Source organism: Loxodonta africana, chromosome X (genome assembly GCF_030014295.1).
Source record: "Loxodonta africana isolate mLoxAfr1 chromosome X, mLoxAfr1.hap2, whole genome shotgun sequence".
NCBI lineage: Eukaryota > Metazoa > Chordata > Mammalia > Proboscidea > Elephantidae > Loxodonta > Loxodonta africana.
Genome location: NC_087369.1, coordinates 161,953,236 through 161,975,566, shown reverse-complemented (window position 1 = coordinate 161,975,566; position 22,331 = coordinate 161,953,236).

Below are 22,331 nucleotides of genomic sequence, written 5' to 3'. Positions count from 1 at the left end.
AGCATCTCTGTGAATCATCTACAGACAAGGAAAGCACAGGTGTGAGCAGGGCTGAGTGTTGCTGGGCTCCGGTCTAGTAATAAGCAAGGAGGGCCAGGAATTTAGGTCCTGTTGGGTAAAGTGGCTACATTGCTCCACATAAAAAGCAGGGTGAGAACTAACTCAATGCATAAAATCAAGAATCAGGAATGGGAACAGAGCCCTTATCTCTCCTCATGAAGGAAAGTTGCAAAATGTTACCTGAGTCTATAAAATCAGTTGCCATGGAGTTGGCTCCGTCTCATGGTGACCCCGTGTCCCATGTGTTTCAGAGTAGAAGTGTGTTCCTTAGGGTTTATAATGGTTGTGACCTTTTGGAAGTAGATCACCAGGCCTTTCTTCTGATTTCCAGGTAGATTCAAATTGCCAACCTTTCAGTTAGTAGCTGTGTGCTTAACTGTTTGTACAACCCAGGGACTCCATACTCTCTGAGAAATATAGGCCTAAAGAGGTAAGCTATATGAAGAAGAATGACCCATCAGGACTGGAGAAAGACTCATCAATAACCTACGTTATGTAGATGACACAACCTTGCTAGCTGAAAGTGAAGAGGACTTGAAGCACTTATTGATGAAGATCAAAGACCACAGCCTTCAGTATGGATTACACCTCAACATAAAGAAAACAAAAATTCTCACAACTGGACCAATAAGCAAACGTCATGATAAATAGAGAAAAGATTGAAGTTGTCAAAGATTTCATTTTACTCGGATCCACAATCAACACCCATGGAAGCAGCAGTCAAGAAATCAAAAGACGCATTGCATTGGGCAAATCTGCTGCAAAAGACCTCTTTAAAGTGTTAAAAATTAAAGAAGACTAAGGTGGGCCTGACTCAAGCCATGGTGTTTTCAATCACCTCCTATGCATGTGAAAGCTACACGATGAATAAAGAAGACCAAAGAAAAATTGACGCCTTTGAATTGTGGTGTTGGTGAAGAATATTGAATATATCATGGACTGCCAAAAGAACAAACATATCCGTCTTGGAAGAAGTACAACCAGAATGTTCCTTAGAAGCACGGATGGTGAGACTGAGTCTCACATACTTTGGACATGTTATCAGGAGGGATCAGACCCTGGAGAAGGACATCATGCTTCTTAAAGTACATGGTCAGTGGAAAAGAGGAAGACCCTTAATGGGATGGATTGACACAGTGGCTGCAACAATGGTCTCAAGCGTAACAATGATTGTGAGGATGGCCCAGGACCAAGCAGTGTTTTGTTCTGTTGTACATAGGGTTGCTAAGAGTCAGATCCAACTCGATGGCATCTAAAAATGACAAGGCGGTAGGAGGACACAGACACAGCCTCATGACTTAAGAATGAGCCACGTTGCCTACTGGTCCAGTGAAAGGACCTGCCAATATTACAACTGGGAAGGAACTCCAAACTTACATCATAATACCTGACTTTGGGATAGAGATCTGTAGGGATGTGTGAGGAGTCTCTAGGTGGCGCAGATGGTTAAGTACTGGATTACTAACCAGGGCTGAGGGAGTCCCCCTCATGTCTGTCAGTTTGTCATACTGGGGGGACTTGTGTGTTGCTGTGATGCTAGAAGCTATGCCACTGGTATTCAGATACCAGCAGCATCACCCATGGCGGACAGGTTTCAGCTGAGCTTCCGGACTAAAAAAAAGACTAGGAAGAAGGACCCGGCAGTCTACTTCTGAAAAGCATTAGTCAGTGAAAACCTTATGAATAGCAGCAGAACATTGTCTGATATAGTGCTGGAAGATGAGCCCCCAAGGTTGGAAGGCACTCAAAAGATGACTGAGGAAGAGCTGCCTCCTCAAAGTAGAGTCAACCTTAATGATGTGGATGGCGTAAAGCTTTCAGGACCTTCATTTTCTGTTGTGGCATGACTCAAAATGAGAAGAAACAGCTGCAAATGCAAATATCCATTAATAATCAGAACCTGGAATCTACAAAGTATGAATCTAGGAAAGTTGGAAATTGTCAAAAATGAAAATGGAACAAAGAAACATCAATATCATAGGCATTAGTGAGCTGAAATGGGCTGGTACTGGCCATTTTGAATCACACAATCATATAGTCTGCTCTGCTGGGAATGACAACTTGAGGAGGAATGGTGTTGCATTCATTGTCAAAAAGAACATTTCAAGAGGTACAACGCTGTCAGTAATAGGATAATATCCATATGCCTACAAGGAAGACCAATTAATACACCTATTATTCAAATTTACACACCAACCACTAGGGCCAAAGATGAAGAAATAGAAGATTTTTATCAGCTGCTTCAGTCTGAAATTGACTGAACATGCAATCAGGGTGCACTGATAATTACTGGCAATTGGAATGCGAAAGTTGGAAACAAAGAAGAAGGATCAGTAGTTGGAAAATATGGCCTTGGTGATAGAAACAATGCTGGAGATAGATTGATAGAATTTTGCAAGACCAACGACTTCTTCATGGCAAATACCTTCTTTCACCAACATAAATGGCAACTATACACATGGACCTCACCAGATGGAACACACAGGAATCAAATTGACTACATTTGTGGAAAGAGATGATGGAAAAGCTCAATATCATCAGTCAGAACAAGGCCAGGGGCCAACTGCAGAACAGATCATCAATTGCTCATATGCAAGTTCAAGCTGAAACTGAAGAAAATCAGAGCAAGTCCACAAGAGCCAAAATATGACCTTGAGTATATCCCACCTGAATTTAGAGACCATCTGAAGAATAGATTTGATGCATTGAACACTAGTGACCGAAGACCAGATGAGTTGTGGAATGACATCAAGGACATCATCCATGAAGAAAGCAAGAGGTCACTGAAAAGACAGGAAAGAAAGAAAAGACCAAGATGGATGTCAGAGGAGACTCTGAAACTTGCTCACCAACATTGAGCGGCTAAAGCAAAAGGAAGAAATGATGAAGTAAAAGAACTGAACAGAAGATTTGAAAGGGCGGCTCAAGAAGACAAAGTAAAGTATTATAATGACATGTGCAAAGAGCTGGAGATAGAAAACCAAAAGGGAAGAACACGCTCGGCGTTTCTCAAGCAGAAAGAACTGAGGAAAAAATTCAAGCCTCATGTTGAGATAGTGAAGGATTCTATGGGGAAAATATTAAATGACACAGGAAGTGCTGAAAGAAGATGGAAGGAATACAGAGAATCCATATACCAAAAAGAATTAGTCGACGTTCAAGCATTTCAAGAGATGGCATATGATCAGGAACAGATGGTACTGAAGGAAGAAGCCCAAGCTGCTCTGAAGGCTCCAGGAACTGACAGAATATCAATTGAGATGTTTCAGCAAACAGATGCAGCACTGGAGGTGCTCACTCGTCTATGCCAAGAAATATGGAAGACAGCTTCCTGGCCAACTGATTGGAAGAGATCCATATTTATGCCTATTCCCAAGAAAGGTGATCCAACCAAATGTGGAAATTATCGAAAAATATCATTATTATCACATGCAAGCAAAATTTTGTTGAATATCATTCAAAAATGGCTGCAGCAGTATATCGACAGGGAACTGCCAGAAATTCAGGCTGGTTTCAGAAGAGGACGTGGAACCAGGGATATCATTGCTGATGTCAGATGGATCCTGGCTGAAAGCAGAGAATACCAGAAGGATGTTTACCTATGTTTTATTGACTATGCAAAGGCATTTGACTGTGTGGATCATAACAAATTATGGATAACATTGCAAAGAATGGGAATTCCAGAACACTTAATTGTGCTCATGAGGAACCTGTACATAGGTCAAGAGGCAGTTGTTCGGACAGAACAAGGGGATACTGATTGGTTTAAAGTCAGGAAAGGTGTGCGTCAGGGTTGTACCCTTTCACGATACCTATTCAATCTGTATGCTGAGCAAATAATACAAGAAGCTGGACTATATGAAGAAGAACGGGACATCAGGATTGGAGGAAGACTCATTAACAACCTGCGTTATGCACATGACACAACCTTGCTTGCTGAAAGTGAAGAGGACTTGAAGCACTTACTAATGAAGATCAGAGATCACAGCCTTCAGTATGGATTGCACCTCAACATAAAGAAAAGTAAAATCCTCACAACTGGACCAATAAGCAACATCATGACAAACAGAGAAAAGATTGAAATTGTCAAGGATTTTATTTTACTTGGATCCACAATCAACAGCCATGGAAGCTGCGGTCAAGAAATCAAAAGATGCATTGCATTGGGCAAATCTGCTGCAAAGGACCTGTTTAAGGTGTTGGAAAGCAAAGATGTCACCTTGAAGACTAAGGTGCGCCTGACCCAAGCCATAGTATTTTCAATCACATCATATGCATGAGAAAGCTGGACAATGAATAAGGAAGAGCAGTGAAGAATTGATGCCTTTGAATTGTGGTGTTGATTAAGAATACTGACTACACCATGGACTGCCAGAAGAACGAACATATCTGTCTTGGAAGAAGTACAGTCAGAATGCTCCTTAGAAGCAAGGATGGCGAGACTGCTTTGGACATGCTATCAGGAGGGATCAGTTCCTGGAGAAGGACATCACGCTTGGCAAAGTACAGGGTCAGCGGAAAAGAGGAAGACACTCAACGAGTTGGATTGACACAGTGGCTACAATGTGTTCAAGCATAACAGGGATTGTAAGGATGGCACAAGACCGGACAATGTTTTGGTCTGTTGTGCGTAGGGTCGCTATGAGTCGGAACCAACTCGAAGGCACATAACAACAACAACAACAACTAACCGAAAGGTCAGTGGTTCAAACCCACCCAGAGTCACTTCAGAAGTAAGATCTGGCAATCTCCTTTTAAAAAGTCACAGCCCAATCATGGGGATGGTACAGGGCCAGGCAGCATTTTGTTCCATTGGGAATGGAGTTGTTGTGAGTCCAGGGCAATTTGAAGGCAGCTAAGCCAACAAAACCAAGAGACTTAATCTCACATAGCCAGTTAGTAGCAAAGCAGCACCAGGACTAGAACCCAAATCCCCTGATACCCACTCCAGTAAGCCTTCCTCTCCTTTGGCCTGCTGCTCCAAGTGGAAAGAGACAGTGAACAAAACCTCCTTTGACCTTACTATGTAACAAGTTTTTACCATGCGCTATTTATTTCCTGCTTGGTTTTAAATTCAGGAACTGAAAGAATAGCCAAAGTCCCAGTGGGAAACGAGGACGACTGAGTTCCCTGCCTCATAATCGTTAACCCCGTTTGAGTGGAGGCAGGCAATCAAATGGTCACTTAAAGATTTTGCTGACTTGCTCACTGTTGAGTCAGAAGAAGTGCCTGCTCAGAGCATTAATTTCTGATTAGCTGTTAATCCAGCCATTTTACCAAATAGGATGGAGAAGAATAAGGCCTTCACATCCCTGTGTAGATTGTTAGCTAGCAGTGGTTTGCAGAGGTGGGTCAGTGCTCTTATGGTGGGGGAAACTGGAGGTTTCGGAGCTGTACCTAAGGCAAGAGACAATCAGCTTGTGGCCTGGGGAAGCTGGTGAGAGCTGCACCATCTCGAAAGAAGGGCTCTAGAAGGATCCATGGAGAGGCATTGCTGTGGGAAAACATCTTCTTTCTACATTTAGGTTGAAGGAGACCTGGCTTTGACTAGGGAGGCCTCCACATGTCTGAATGCTTTCTACTAGTGTATTAGTTTTCTCTTCCTTCTGTAGCAAGTTGTACCACAAACTATGTGACTTACAACAACACAAATTTATGATCTCACGGTTCTGGAGCTCAAAAGTCCTAAAAGGGTCTCACCAGCGTCACTATGAGTCAGAATTGACTCGACAGCAACGGGTTTGGTTTGGTTTTAGGGTAAAATCAAAGTGTTAGAAGGGCTATGTTACTCCTGGACACTCTAGAGGAGAATCTATTCCTTGTCTTGTCCAGCTTACAGAAGGTTCCCCCATTCTTTGGCCCATGGTTGCATCACTCCAACCTCTGCTTCCATAGTCACGTCACCTTTTCTCTCTGCCTCTGATACTCAGACTTCTCTATTATAAAATGACCTTTGTGATTACAGCAGGCCCACCCAGATAAACCAGGATAATCTATCTCAAAATCCTTAATTTAAACACATCTGCAAAGTCCCTTTTGCCATATAAGGTAATGTGTTCACAGGATCTGGAGATTAGTACCTGGACATCTTTGGGGGCTGTTATTCTGCCTCCCACAACTGGTAAAATTATTTTTTCAAGTAAAATCACATGAATAACTCCAATATACATATTGCATCAAAGCAGAGCTGCTGGAAAGTCTCACCCACTCAATCTCCACAACTTCCTTCCTGTGACAGTCCCAGAGGTACCCAAGTGGACCCCTGTGGCTCCAGGACCAGTTGGAAGACAACTAATTTATACCTGAAGAGAGGACACCATTTGGGATCACCTCAGCTACCACACCCTCTCTATAATGTTCTTCAGTGAATACCTCCTAATGCTTTTCAATGAACACCATGGGGCAAGAGCCCTTGACTCACTTAACCTTGCATCCCCAGAATCTGTGGTGCTTAGTGTTTGTTGACTGAATGAGTAAATAATTAATTAATGGTGAAGGAAAAATGCTTAGCCAGCATCTATTTCCTATTTCCCTGCTCACAATTACTCATGAATCAGACCTATACATCAGCATTTTTCGAAAAAGATTAAAATGAAATGATACACCCCTACTCTCCCTCACTCTACCCAATCCCAAAGAATTTATAGGCCTTACACACACACTGAATTTAACTGCTTGTCATGAGTCTTCATAGAATGCATTCTTCCAAGTCATTGTCATGGACATCTTATTTACCTATCACGGAAGTAAACACTGATATTCTAATATCTTTCTCTTCTTGTTTCCCAGAACCTCATTCTTGAGGGCAAAATTACAGATGGAACAAAGAATGTTAAAGAAGGAAGTACTTTGGTGCCTGAAAGTCCATCTAAGAAAGCAACTATGAAATAAAGAATCTAAGGCCTAAAGAAGCAAAGAGACTTATGCAAGATCATAGAGCAAGCACATTTTTTAAGATCTAAAATAGAACTGAGGTCTCATCCTGATTCCAGTGTTTCTTCCATTATCCATAGTTGTGCAAAGCTGAATAGTTCTACCCAGAAGAACGTTAGCTAAAGAGATCACAGAGCCTGGGTTTTTGAGGATGGTACAAAAAAGTGACAATCTCTTACCACTGCAAATCTGTTTGGCAAACTGATGGCTCCCAGGCCAAATCCAAACAGCAGACCTGCTACATTCATCCCATAGTTTGTTTGTTGTTTCAGTTGAATTGCTGTGTCTTTAAATATAGCAGACACACTCCAGTTTGTCAACATCCCCCCACTCTCTATTGTCTTACATTTAACCCATATCATTCCCTTATGTTATATATTTGACTCTTGTAGGCATTTGAGTTTTCAACCCCTGCTGTAAGCAATCAAAATATACAAGAACTGTCAATATTGGGGATTTCAAGCTCTATTTTTGTGTGTGTTTCACACTGTAAGTGGTATAGACATCTCTTTGATAGACCTTGTGTCCTAAAGACTTATAATTCAGAAAATAATCACCATAGTTAACCCACGTTTTAGTGTTTGAGAAGGGAGAGGTGATTAAGCAGTGCCGTATCATCCAAATCAATCATTCAAACCAATCATCACTACACTCTCTCCAAACCCATCATCATTAAAGTCTTCCCACCCAGGTCTTTCTCCACCAACCCCTTTGCAATTTGACTCTAATTGTGATTAAGCTTAGGTCACATGTGACTGTGACTTTGGCAATCTAAGCTTATAAACCCATTACAGTTGAGTCGATTCTGACTCATAATGACCCTATAGGATAGAGTAGAACTGCCCCATAGGGCTTCCAAGGCTGTAACTCCTTATGGAAGCAGACTGCCACATCTTTCTCCTGTGGTCTAAGCTTATAGCATGTGAAAACGACCATTGTAAAACTGTTGTCATGTAAATTATTGAGCATGAGATAAATATGAATGGTGGGGGCAGAGCAGAGCTCCAATACCAGTGGGAAATGGGAATGATGATTAAAAATGGTGGTGGGACACATACAATGAGATTTGGAGGGGAGGCTATATTTTAGTTGGCATGTGAGTACCCAAAGTCTCCTCCCAGATACACCAGAGAACAGGTTCCAGGCAGTAGGAATGAGACCAACTGTACCAATGGTAGTGACTGGGCTGCTGGTATTCTGCCCTGTGTATATTTTACAGGCTTTTCAGTACCTACACTTGTGCAGAGCTGAAGTAAGCAGGGGTTGACAGTTACCACACTTCCAGGCACATCACTGGCACTCTGTCAAAGCATGTTGACTGAGACTACTTATTGCAGGTAATTCCAATGTATCGGGGTGAAAATATAATTGGCTCCAAGTTGTGATTTTGTCCTTTCACACCTAAGAACATTGAAACTACCTTGGAACTTTAAACATAGTACACAGCATAGAACATTTTTGGAAACTTTCAGGTTTTATTTGGAAAATTTATCTGATATTTGGTCAAGGCTTAAAGCTTCCAGAGCTTTGAAGTAATGCTGAATCCTAAACACTGAACCTTCAAAAGCTTTGACTGCGCCTCAGGGCATTGACGTGATCTATAAACAAGAAGGGAAGAGAACAGTATCTGAAATGGAAAAACTGCCAGGTTTCAACATTAGGAGTAATAGGCAGGATTCCATCTCTCTTTCTGCAATGGTTCATTCCCTAGGAACACAACTCCAAGCTAAGATCTCTGAGGAAATGGCTTGACCAAGAAAGTGCAGAATATCTACCTAGCTCTCTTACTGATGTCATATGCCTGGGGGACTATAACAATGGAGATAACATGCTTCACAAGTAATGGTAAGAGAAAAGCAATTCACGCCAGAATTGGGAAGACTTAGATATATATGCTCCATGAAGACAAGAATTCTATGATGCTCACCATTACCATATTTTTATGCGAATAATGCGCGCCTTCTACATTTTTTTGCCAACCGTGTCCCCCCAATGAGGTATTTTCAGAAACGCCGCTATGCCAATTTTTTTTTTCCATTTTGCTCTAAAAAAATTAGCATAGCGAGCATATGAAAATACCTTGCCGAGGGGAGGGTGCAGTTGGCAAACAAATGTAGAAGGCACACATTATTTGTGTAAAAATACAATATATCTCTGTGACCTAGACTTAGACTATATGCCTGAGCACATAGGTGGTGCTTATTGGGGGCTGCAAAAAACTCTAGTAAATGGCACTCCATTTCACCATCTAGGTTCTGAACAAGTTGAGAAACAAACAAAACAGTAAATATAGGCTTTAAGATATAGCTTTATTACTGATGGAGGTCAGACAAGAGGACCTAGCTTAATGAGCAAATCAAATGTGTCTGCTAAATGAACTGTAAAAAGTAGACAGGCTTACGTGGAGAAACTGGAACCCTCATCCATTGCTCGTGGGAATGTAAAATGCTACAGCCGCTGTTGGAAAACAGTGGTTCCTCCAAGAGGTGAACATAGAATAGCCATATGACCCAGCAATCCCAGTCCTAGGTATATACGCGGAAGAAGTGAAAGCAGGAACGCAAACAGAAACCTGTACACCGATGTTCATTGCAGCACTTTTCACAATAGCTAAAGGTAGAAACAACCCAAATGTCCATCAACAGATGAATGGATAAACAAAATGTGGTCTAACATACAACGGAATACTACTCAGCCATAAAGAGGAATGAAGCCCTGATGCGGGCCACAAAGTGCACGAACCGTGAAAACATTATGCTGAGTGAAATAAGTCTGTCGCAAAAGAACGAATACTGTATGATCTCACTTAGAGGAAACAAGGAAATATATAGAAACCAAAAACTACTAGTGATTACTAGGGACAGGAGGGAGGGGAAAAGGGGAAGTTGTTGCTTAGGAGGCCCTGAGTTTATGTTAATGGTGGCAGAATAATTTGGAAAAAGATAATGATAATGGTTGCACAGCATGAAGACAGTAATAAATGTCACTGAGCTATGTTTGCAGAAATTGTCGAATTGGCTAATGTTTTGATGTGTATATTTTCACTACAATAAAATTTTTTAAAAATTAGGCAGATTTAACCACTTAAATACAGGCAGCACAGGACCAGGGCAGGCCCCCTCCTTGGAGGGGCAGATTAAAAGGAGGACTGAACTGAACTGAGGATGTTCAGGCAATCTTCCCAAATTTACCAATCAACTATAATGTTCCTCACTTGTGGTGCTCTGCAGAGCCCTGGTAGCGCAGTGCTGAAGTGTTCGGCTGCTAACCAAAAGGTCAGCAGTTTGAATCCACCAGCCGCTCCTTGGAAACCCTATGGGACAGTTCTACTCTGTCTTATAGGGTCTCTATGAGTCGGAATCCACTTGTTGGGAACAGATTGATTGATTGATAGATTGTGGTGCTCTATAAATATTTGATGAAGACATACGTGAATGGTACCTGTGGAAGGTGGAAACAGAGGGTCAGAAACACCGCCTGTGGTTATTAGTGTAGCCCGAGGACATAATGAAGACTAATCTTCTTTTTTGCCCCAAGAGCTGCAGGATAGCCAGGACAGGGTCCTTGTGTAAAGGGTGCATTAGGGACCACAGAAAGTTCTGTGGCACCAGGCTTCAGATCCCCTCACACAAAAATAAGGAACACTAAAGGCTGCCTTGGAATCCCTGAGTGATGCAAATAATTAATACGCTCATCGTAAAGTTGCATGTTGGAGTGCACCCAGAGACATCTCAGAAGAATGGCCTGGCAAACTACTTCTGAAAAGTCAGCCATTGAAAACTATATAGAGCACAGCTCTATGTATGAGGTTGCAATGATTTGGAATCGACTAGACAGCAACTGGTTTCTTAGTTTGATATTTACACGTAGCCATTCATTAATTAAACAAACATTTATTGAGAGCTTACGATGTGCCAGGCTGTGTTCTTTAAGCCCTTTACATACACCATTTCATTTAACACTCACAACAAATGACCCTACAAGGTTGATAATAGTCTCCCAATTTCCCAGATGAGGAATCATCTCATTAGAGAGATGAAATCAGTTGTCCAAGTTACACAGAGAATAAACAGCAGAGCTGGGCTTCACACCCAGGTCTACTGAACTGCCAAGCTCCACAGGCTCTTTCTAATAATATGCTCAACTGCTTCCAGCTGCCTTCCTAGCTCACCCTCAGCTCAGGGGAACCCGCCACGTTTATATGCTGTTCATTTTGTTTCTTCCTGTTTCCTCCAAGTTGAAACAGGAAGAGAAGCAGTCCAGTGACAGTAGAATGGGCCTCTCAATGGTAAAGGTTTCTGACTGATTTCATCTTTGGGAAAGAAGAGAATGGTCCTCTTTTTATGCCATTTGCTTCTTTCTCTGGAAACTACCAAGTGTGAAGAGATACACCATCATTAAAATATGTTATAGGGCTTTCTTTAACAACCACTTAAACTAACAAAAGGCTTTGTTTGCCAGAGCTTCCAGTCACAAATTGGGGCTTAAACCAGAATAGAACCTTTGTAAATATTTTAAGCCAATCATGAACAGAGATTTTTCATCCAAGCTCAATATCATGAGGGATAGAGAGCCCTGTCTCCACAGATAGGAGTTAAGATCAAGCCACATGGGCCTTAGGGATCTGACCACCAAACTTGCCCATCCCAATTTTTGGTGGTCAAGGAGCAGGGGGATGGGAGGGTACGGGTGCTATGATTTCTCAAGTTTGGGATGACATGGAATTAGGTTAGATTTATCTCAGAGTTGAAATGTCCCAAAAGATGATGTTCTTAGAACACTCTTCCACACACACACACAGAAAACATATAAGGAAACTGGGGCATTTGGGAATAAGCATCTAGAATTACTCAGTGGATTCCAGGATCCTGGCTACATCAGCCAGCACATTCCCAAGTGTGGCTTTCCATCCCAGCTGACCCAAGATAAATCATCTAATAGAGGGTGGCTCTAGAATTACCCAATGGATAGTTCCTGTAACTCTGGCACAAATTGATGTTTTCATTTTTGTAAACAGAGATCTTGTACAAATGCTCTCTCATTAAAGAAGCCTTGTGGTGAATCCTTTTGTCAACTGAAGAGGCCTTTTGTAATGCAAATAAGCTCCCTCTAATCTATCTGTATTGTTTCTGAGTTTTGTGTGTAGGATTTTCTTAAACAGGCTATATTAGTAGTGCCCCAAATCCCAAGTATATTGTTTATTTATAAACTACTTGTTTTAGAACACAGCCCACCTCGAAATTCATGCCCCACTGTTGCCCTTCGTTGTCTAATGATTTGACTTTAGAGCCACTTCTTGCAACAACAAGCTTCAGAAGCTTTGTAGGAGATTTTCAAAACTCACAATGCCAAAAATTCAAGCAGATCTTGGACATAAAAGAAAAGCCAGGTGTCACATATCAGGATAATGGTGCTAAGGTCTTTTTGTTTTTGCTTTTATTTTTGTTTTTCCTTTGCAAAAGGAAATAGGCTGGCCCTTGTGCTTTCCAAATAGTGGCAGGAATAGTTTTCTCTTTTTCAGCTCTTTAACTGGAATTAGGGCACTGAAATTTTTTTTTCTTTTTTTTTAATGAAGTTGAAATCAGACAGCTTTTTTTTTTTTTAGTCAAACCTCTGTTGGATGTTGAGAGCTCTTTGCTTTTTATTAGACTAATTTGCATGTTGTGCTCCTGTGGTTCCTACTGGATTAAAAAAAAAAAAACCGTTGCCATGGAGTCAATTCCATCTCATCACCACCCTATAGGACAAAGTAGAACTTCCCCATAGTGCTTCCAAGGACTGGCTGGTGGTTTTGAACTGCTGACATTTCGGTTAGCGGCCAAGCTTTCAACCACTGGGCCACCAAGGCTTTTCCTACTGGATAGCTGAGACATAAAAAGGGACTAGAAAACCTGTGGAGATCTAGGGTGTATCCTTCTAGAAAGAATGTACCAATTTGCGGGTGGGAATGGAAGGACAATAAGTCTGGGCCCTAGCATTGGCTTCTCTAACTGAATCGCCAGCAGTAACAGAGCACAGGCAGCATATAAAGAAAGAGGTGCATCTCTTCCTGAGGAGACAAACAAGTAAGGTGGTGATTCCAGTGTGCTTGGCCTCTTTCTTAAATGAGAGGAGTTTCCAGAAGCTTACTAGAAGTAATAAGGACACAAACCAGCAAGCCTCAAGAGAACCAGGGGAGGACTAACAGTGAGAAGCAAGACTGCTAGAAGGAGTTCCTTCTCTGAGTTGAGAGATTGGGCCCCAGAAAAGGGAATGGAAATCAAGTGGATTATTGTGAGATCAAGTGCTATATGGTCATTGGCTTTTAAAGTTATTTGTGAATTAAGCTAAAGAGTTGTCTATACTAGAGGGATCCTGGAGGTCATGGTCCCAAGACCTTCTGTTTGCCCGACTGGAACCATTCCCAAAGCCAACTCTTCAGACAGGGATTGCACTGGACTATAAGACAGAAAATGATACTGGTGAGGAATGAGCTTCTTGGCTCAAATAGACACCTGGGACTATGTGGGCAGCTCTTGTCTGGAGGGGAGCTGAGAAGGACATGGGGAATACAAGATAGAGAGGAGGAGTGTACCTTCCCATTAGGGGGAGAGCAGCTAGGAGTACATAGCAAGCTGTATATAAGTTTTTGTATGAGAGACTGACTTGATTTGTAAACTTTTACTTAAAGCACAATAAAAAAAAAAAGTTGTCTATAGCACGTACTCAGCTGACTGGAAAAATAAACAGTATTCCTCAAGTTTCTTCTGAGTGAGACCCAGAGCCTGGAGCAATGGGAAAATTCACTGAAGGAGCCACCAAACCTTGTGCCACAGGTGTGCAATACAGGATATGTACCCATCACATTTGGTTTTTTTTCTTTCCGCACTTTTTTTATCCACAGTTATGGGGAGCCCTGGTAGTGTTTAAGAGTTCAACCGCTAACCAAAAGGTCGGCAGTTTGAATGCACCAGCTGGTCCTTGGAAACCCTATGGGGCAATTCTACTCTGTCCTATAGGGTCACTATGAGTTGGAATCAACTTGACAACAATGAGTTTACCCACAATTATACTGTATTTTTGAGGTACGAAACTGGGTAGATAACATTCAGCTTAAGTTACTAATAGAATCACACCTAGGGAGTAAGAGAGATCCGCTTTGCCCAAATGTAAATTAGTCAGAAATGGCATCTTGGTTGTTGTTAGGTGCCGTCAAGTTGGTTTCAACTCATAGCAACCCTATGTACCACAGAACAAAACATTGCCTGGTCCTGCCCTGTCCTCACAATCATTGCTATGCTTAAGCCCATTATTGCAGCCACTGTGTCAATGCATCTTATAGAGGGTCTTCCTCCTTTTCACCGACCCTCTGCTTTACCAAGCATAATGTCCTTCTCCAGGGACTGGTCCCTCCTGATAACATGTCCAAAGTGTATGAGACGAAATCTCACCATCCTCGCTCCCAAGGAGCACTCTGGCTGCACTTCTTCCAAGACAGGTTTGTTGAATCCTCATAGGAGATGTTAATGAATGAACTTGTGTGATATGAGGGAGATCCACCCTTAATATGCTGATTTCCTGTATAAAAATACAACTATTTTTTCAACCAAATTTGAATTGTGATACTCCATTCGATTGATTTAATTGTGAAGTTCTGTGATTTCAATAAGTGCCCATTTCTCAATGACTTCTGCATTATCACATTTCCTACCTAAAATGGACCTGAAAATTCTCATCTGCTGCTGTAGCAGCCCATGCAGGGATGAGGAAGGAGGTTGGGAGGTAGCCGAAAGGGAAGATACTAAAGAATAAGATAGGCCGCCTGGAGTCAAAGAGCATTTTGGTTTGGATAGTTTGTTCATTCACTTATTTATATAATTATGTGATTAGAATGGCCTAGAAAACACATTTTATAGTATAGGGTTGAAAACTACTATCATCACTGAGCCCTTCAAAAGTAATTGTAGAAATAAATTGTAGCTAATGCCTAACTATTAGCCCTTAATAAAAGGAAAATGGCATGAAGCCAGCATGAGGAGAAAATTACTGATAAGTGGCAGTTATAAAAGAAGCCCTGGTGGTGCAGTGGTTAAAGTGCTCTGCTGCTAACTGACAGGCTGGTGATTCAACCCCACCAGCTGCTCCACGGGAGAAAGATGTAGCAGTCTGCGTCCGTAAAGGTTAGAGCTTTGGAGACCCCCTGGGGCAGTTCTACCCTGTCCTGTAGGGTCACTGTGAGTTGGAATCGACTCTACAGCAGTGGGTTTGGTTTTTGGTTTTGGGGCGGTTATGGAAATGATGGCTGAAACTCCAAGCTGTTGGGAGTACCCCAGGGACTTGAAGAACTGGATGAACTGCATAAAGTAAAGCTGTGCCCAGCCACTAGAGTTCTCCTCAACACATTGGTGAGCGTGCAAAAAGAACAAAGGGACGTATGAAGAACTTGAAGTTGATTCAGCAAATTCAGGGCAGGGAACCAAAGAATGTTGTTGTTAGTTGCCATGGAGTCAGCCCCCTACTCATGGCAACCCCACTCACAATGAGATTGAACTGTTGTGACCCATAAGGTTTTCACTGGCTGGTTTTCAGAAGCACATCGCCAGACCTTTCTTCCTAGTCCATCTTAGTCTGGAAGCTCTGCTGAAATCTGTTCAGCATCATAACAACATTCAAGCTCCACTGACAAATGGATGGTGACTGCACATGAGGTAGGTTGCCTGGGAATTGAACCCTGGTTTCCCACAGGGAAGGTGAGAATACCTCTCAGCTAAAGGGGACAGTGGAAGCAGCAGGGCTGTTTTCTCTTTGCCTAATTACCTCTGTGTTGCTAAATCGAATGGCTATTTTTCAGTCCTCGCCTTACTTGATGTCTGTCTCAGAAGCTACTGTTGACCACTCCCTCCCTGAAACACTCTCTTTCCTAGCTAACTGTATGGCTGGTTCTTCTCAATCTACGTTGCCAGTTTATCCTCCTCTACCTGACCTTCAACTTCAATTGTTGGCGTTGATCACAGCTCTGTCTTAGGTCCTCTTTTATGCTCCCTTTCCACTCTACCTAGGTGAACTCATTCACAGCCTGGCTTCAGTTATCACCAAATGCTGAGCTGGCAGCCTCAGGATTTACATTTCCAGGCCAGACCTTTCCTCTGAGCTCCAGATCTATATATACAACTGTCTGCTTCCTCATCTCCAAGGTACCTCAGCTCAACACATTTCACACAAAACTCGGCAGCCTCTCCCCTACTCCAAACCTGCTTTTTCTCCAGTGTTCATCATCTCAGTGATTGACTCCACCATCCACCTAGTGTGCAAACCTGGAAACGAGGAGTCATCCTTGACACCTCCCTCTCCCTCACATGCCACATCCACTTCGCTACCAAGTCCTTTCAGTTGTAATCCTGACATCTCTCTCAAGTCAGCCCACTTTTCTCATTCCCTCTTACCACCCCCTAATCAAAGCTACCATCATCTCTCACTGGACAATGGCATACTAACTGGTCTCTGCACTTCTCCTCTGGTCTGCTTTCCCACAATCCCTTCTCCACATAGCTGCCAGATCTTTTGAAAATATGTCATCCATCAACAGCTCCCCAATATGCCTAAGACCAAGTCTAAATTCCTTATCATGTTCAAAAGGCTTAGAGTGATCTGGGTCCACTTACCTCATCACCTCATTTTGTACCATTCTTGTCTTTGTTGATTATGCCCAGACACACCAACCATCTTTTAGTTCCTCAAACTCATCACGCGCTCTCCTCCCTGGGGTCTCCCCTCGTGTTGTTTCCTCTGCTTTAATGGTTTCTCCCACCCACCACCCTGCTTCCTATCACTTTTGAATTTCTCTGATTACTTATGAGAGAATACCTTTTTAACAATTATATATATATACACACACATATATATACATATATATATTCAGTGACATTAATTATGTCGATCATGTTGTGCAACCATCATCACTATTTCCATATTTTTTCATCATCCTTAACTCCAGTGTTGACATTTGCTTTTGAGACAGAAAATAAAATAAAACAGATTTACAGCTATGTGACTTACAACCGTGGGGCCTTGGTACTACATGTGGAAATTGAGGAGGTTGGCCAAGATTGCCATCCAGCGCCTTTCTTCATGTCCCTGTCTGACAGTGACAGCTTCTTTTCTTGGGGAAAATGGTTGCGGCCCCTTTCAGAGCCCAGAGGTTGCCTCCCTGATGGCATTGTTCTATGCTGTCATCCTGTACCTAGGGTATCCGCCTCACTGTCTTCTGTGAGGAAAGAGGCTGGCTGTTATCTGCTACCACAGCCTCGCTCTCAGGGCCCTTCTACCACCTCGCATCTCCATTAAAAGCTGCTTTAAATCCCCCTGTACCCTTTGCACAAGGAGCCCTGGTGGCACAATGGTTAAGCACTTGGCTGGTATTCCAAAGGTTGGCAGTTTTAACCCACCCAGCAGCTGTGCAGGAGAGAGGACCTGGTGACCTGCTCCCATAAGGATTATAGCCTAGAAAATCCTATGGGGCAGTTCTACTCTGTCACTTGTGGTCCCCATGAGTTGGAATTGACTCGATGGCACACAAGAACTCCTAATCCCCTTTGCAGAGGGCACCTTTCCTGCCATCTTCTCTAGTCTCCCCAGAGGGATTCCACAGGAGGTAGTGGCGGCACAGGTGCCTGGTTCGCTTAGAGTTGTGTTCCTAGCTTCATGTGTCCCAGCCTTGTGATATGAATGAAGAGCTGCCATGCATTGGGCATTTCCTCGGTGCCAGGCTGTTAATCTCGGCTGAGCTCATTTGATCCTTAGCACAATCCTGTAAGGTAGGTATCATCATTCCTGCTTTACATGTGAGCAAATCAGAGCCCAGGGACATTCAGTGGAAAAGCTCACATCTAGAAAGTGGCCATGATGGAAGTCCAAGGCCAGTCGTTTTCCTCCTACACTGCTTTCCTGTCACTTAATCTCAGTGTAGATTGTGCCTTTCTGAACCTCAGTTTCCTCATCAGAGAACTGAGGAGATGATGGTGGCCACCTCAGAAGGTTGCTGTGAGGCTCAGAAGACATAATGTGTGGGCCTAACACATAGGAAATGCTCCCGCCGCTGTGTTAGCCATAGTGATGGTGGCAGGGGGTGTTGTTGTTATTATGTCATTAACACTGTAAACTGGCCCACTGACCCCTTCTACCAAACCTCCCCTCCACCCAGCCAGGGACCAAGGCAGGAGAGCAAAGCCTCTTGCGGCAGGGAAGCACGATGATGTTTTGTCTCAGCAGCCAACTGCCCCCTTTTCTATCCCCTTTTCCCCAGGGCAGCCAGCACCAGCTTCTGAGTTGCAGCTCTGCCCAGGTGACGATAATAATGAGGTGATCTACATAATGGGCAACTGAGCTACTCCTGCCTAATAAAAAAGTGTAATTCCCAAGGCTACCCAGCCAGTCCCTTTAAATAAAACTGAAATCAAATGAAAAACGAGATCTTTCCAATTGTTTAAATCATGGCCTCCCGCACCTGCAGAGGGGAACATGGGGCTTTCACATGTTGAAATCTAATATACCAGGTCCTAATCTCTTCGAACTGATTACTTTAATGAATTTTGAAGGTAGAGCTTTAATTAAAACACGTCTCTGTGGACAGAAAGCATGCGATTCTGTGAGCTGTGTAAATATTGCCTTTTAAACTAATAAGTTCAGTTACCAGAAATAATACTATCGCATATAAAGAGTTTGCTTTTTCTTCTTCTTCTTCTTCTTCCCGTGTGCTGTGGAAACATAGCTAGATATTGAAGAGAGGCAGGCTGCATTTCAAAGGCTGGCATTTGGCTTTCACAATAATAGGGCCTTAAATTTACCGGACATCTTTCTTCTCTGGAGCACAAAGAACTTTACAGGCATGATCTCATCCTGTCTTCAGATGCCCCCCTACCCGGGGGCAGTGAGGAAGACAGTATTCACAACGGCAGCGTAGTCAGGCCTCTGTGGCACACCTCAAGCCCTCTGTTGCCCCCTCACCCTCTACCTCTCTACATTACTAAGGAGACTGAGCCACCTGGGTGTCCATGATTTCTTTCCCCTTTCTCCCCACCCATCCAGTACCATTTGCCTCCTGTTCAGAAATAGAATCAGCACTGATTGTAATAATGTTAGTTGTTGTTGTTAGTTGCCATCGAGTTGGCCCCAACGCATGGTGACCCCATGTATAAGAGAACAAAATGTTGCCCAGTTCTGCTCCGTCTTCATGATTATTGGTCTGTTTCAGTCCATTGTTGTGGCTGTTGTGTCAATCCAGCTCATTGCGCGGCTTCCTAATTTTCACTGACCCTCTACTTTATCAAACATAATGCCCTTTTCTAGGGATTGGTCTTTCTTGATGATGTATTCAAAGTAAGCAAGACCAAGTCTCACCATCCTCACTTCCAAGAAGCATTATATTATAATAACAGCTGACATTTGTGTATCAGGTGCCGGGCTAAGCATTTTGATGTATGTTATTTTATTTGATCCTCAAAATAATCCTGTGAGGTCGGTACAATCTTAGCCCCAAAGGGTCTTCCCTTTCACTCAGAATAACAGCCAAAGGCATTGCAATGGCCTGCAAGTCCCTCCACGATGGCCACCTGTTGGCGCTCTGACTTCATCACCTCCTCTTTCCCTCTTTGCCCAAGTATGTGAGACCAGGACAGGCTAGAGCAGTAGGCCCCATATTTAGAAATCAGCCTGCCAGTATTTTCTAAAAGAAACCCTCTATTGGGCTTCTACCCTATGCCAAGAGCCATGCTGCTAGTCACTTTTACAGAAATTATTTACCCTTCCCAATAACACTTTGAGGAAGGTATCATTATTATCTGCATCTTATTGGTAACACTTGAAGTCTCCAGGTGGTACAGATGCTTAATGTCCTCAGCTGCGAACCCAAAGGTTGGAGATTCAAGTCCACCCAGAGACACCTCAGAAGAAAAGCCTGGCGATCTACTTCCAAAAACTCAGCCGTTGAAAACCCTATGGAGCACAGTTCTACTCTGACACATATGGGCTCACCATGAGTTGAATTGACTCAGTGGTTATAACCATCAACTGGTTATTGATGAGACTACCAAGGCTTGGAGAGGCTGATTTTTTTCCCGCAAGGCCACAAACTTGGTAAATGGCAGGGCCAGGGCTTTAAACCAAACTGCCTACCTCCAGAGCAGGCTCCCTTTTCCATTAAACCCTACTGTCTCCCAAAGTCTAGAAATATGTCTGCAGACATGGGGAGGGCCACTCCCTCTCCCATTACACATCTTCCATTGGTCCCATCTTTTTTTTTTTTTTTATAAACTTCCCATAAGTATCAGCATGATTTCATAGGCTGGGACACAGTGTGCATGGTTTGTCTCACCTGCCATTCACCTCTAATTATGTGACTCAGCCATTGAGGACTTGACTGTCAGAAAGCAGCCCCTTTCTGTCAGTAGAGATTCTGTCTTCATTCAGGTAACCTCTAATTTGTGTTACTCGGGTTATTTCAAGGAGCTATTAGTCATGCCATGGTCAGTTTCAGGATCCCCACTTGTTCTCCTTCTGTCTATCCTCTTCTGAAGATTTATGGTGATGACTTGGTGATTTATATTCTCAATTGAAAATCAAAGAGTCGAGGCCTTTGACCTTGGAGCATATAGTAGAGACCCCCTAGCAATCACCACTATTCGTGTTTTACTCTTTTTTGTAGGCACACACCTAGACTACAGTTTCCAGGCTCCCCTGTAGTAAGGGGTGACCATGTGACTATGCCACATAAAATGAGTGGAAATTCTGTGCACCATATCCAGGCTTAGCCCATAACAACTCTCACATGTGACCCTCATGCTCTCTTCCTGTGAACACAGAGAACTCTAGGGCCCTAGGTGACAACGTGGGAACTGCCCAATCAGGAATATTTGCATTAGATTGTGGCATGAGTGAGACAAAAACCTTTTTCCATTAAACTACTGAGATTTGAGTCACAGAGGCTAGCTTTACTTACTTTAACAAATATAGAGGAAAACAGTGAATTCAGGGGGCTTATAAAATAGATGGAAAGGAGGAGGCAGGATAAGCCAAGAAAAACAGAATCTGATAAAAGATGGGGCAGATAGCTTCCTTTTTTCCATTTTCTTATATCCTTCCTTTTATTCCTCTCAGAAGAATGAACAAACCTGTCTTGGAAGAAGTACAGCCAGAGTGCTCTTTAGAAGGGAGGATGTTGGGACTTCGTGTTACGTACTTTGGACATGTTGTCAGGAGGGACTAGTCCCCGGAGAAGGACATCATGCTTGGTAGAGAGTCAGCGAAAAAGAGGAAGACCCTCAATGAGATGGAATGACACAGTGGCTGCAACAATGGGCTCAAGCACAACAATGATTGTAAGGATGGCGAAGGACCGGGCAGTGTTTCGTTCTGTTATACGTAGGGTCGCTATGAGTCGGAACCGACTCCACGGCACCTAACAACAACAGCATTCCTCTCATCTCCCTCCTAAAAAGGAATCAACAGAACTTTTGCTAAGTGAGACCATTTCCTCCACAGGTACAGCTGATTAAAGCAGTAGACACTGACGGGTGAATGACTCCTAGGTATGTGCAAACCCACTGAGGAACTCCAATGTCTCTCCAATTGGTGGAATATGGGGAAAATATTATTGAGAAAGAGTCTAATGTGTGGAGGCCAGTACTGATCAAAGGGGGGGTCTTCCTGCCCCATCCCTAGCCCTGCTGTGTCCCTCTGGAGATGAATTTGTTCCCTTAACGCTTCAGCAGTGACTTTGATCCATGAGGGTCAATACAAGCAGAATATTCTATTGGGGGAGGGAGATTTGCACATTCCATACCAGAAACCCCAATGGAGATAAAGCCTTGGGCAGGAAAGCAAAAAGTCTTCAATACTTTTAACAGGCAATGCCAAAGCTTGTTATAGCACTGACCCATCTGTGCGGTCATTACTCTTGGATGTGGGGAAGGTTTGTACACAGGGGTGGATTAACCGGTAGGCACAGTACTCACCAGCTTACAATAAGCAAGGTACTCATGGGCTTAACCATGTTTACTTACTAATCTGTAGTGAACAATATCACATGGGTTTCACCATACCGGTGATGTAGCAAAGAACAAATGAAATTCTGTATGACAGATTAGTAAGTAAGCACAAGTAAGCCCATGCATACCTCGTTTATTGGGTAATCTGTCCCTGTTTATACAGATGGAGACATGGAGGCCTGGAGCGTGGGGTAGGCATGACCCATTCAACATCTTATAGCTGGTCAGTGTCATAGCTAGAAGTGGAGTAAGGCTGACTGCTCCAGGTCCTTTCAAAGAAAACTTAGGTTTTATAATTCTGTAAAGACGGGAAGTCAT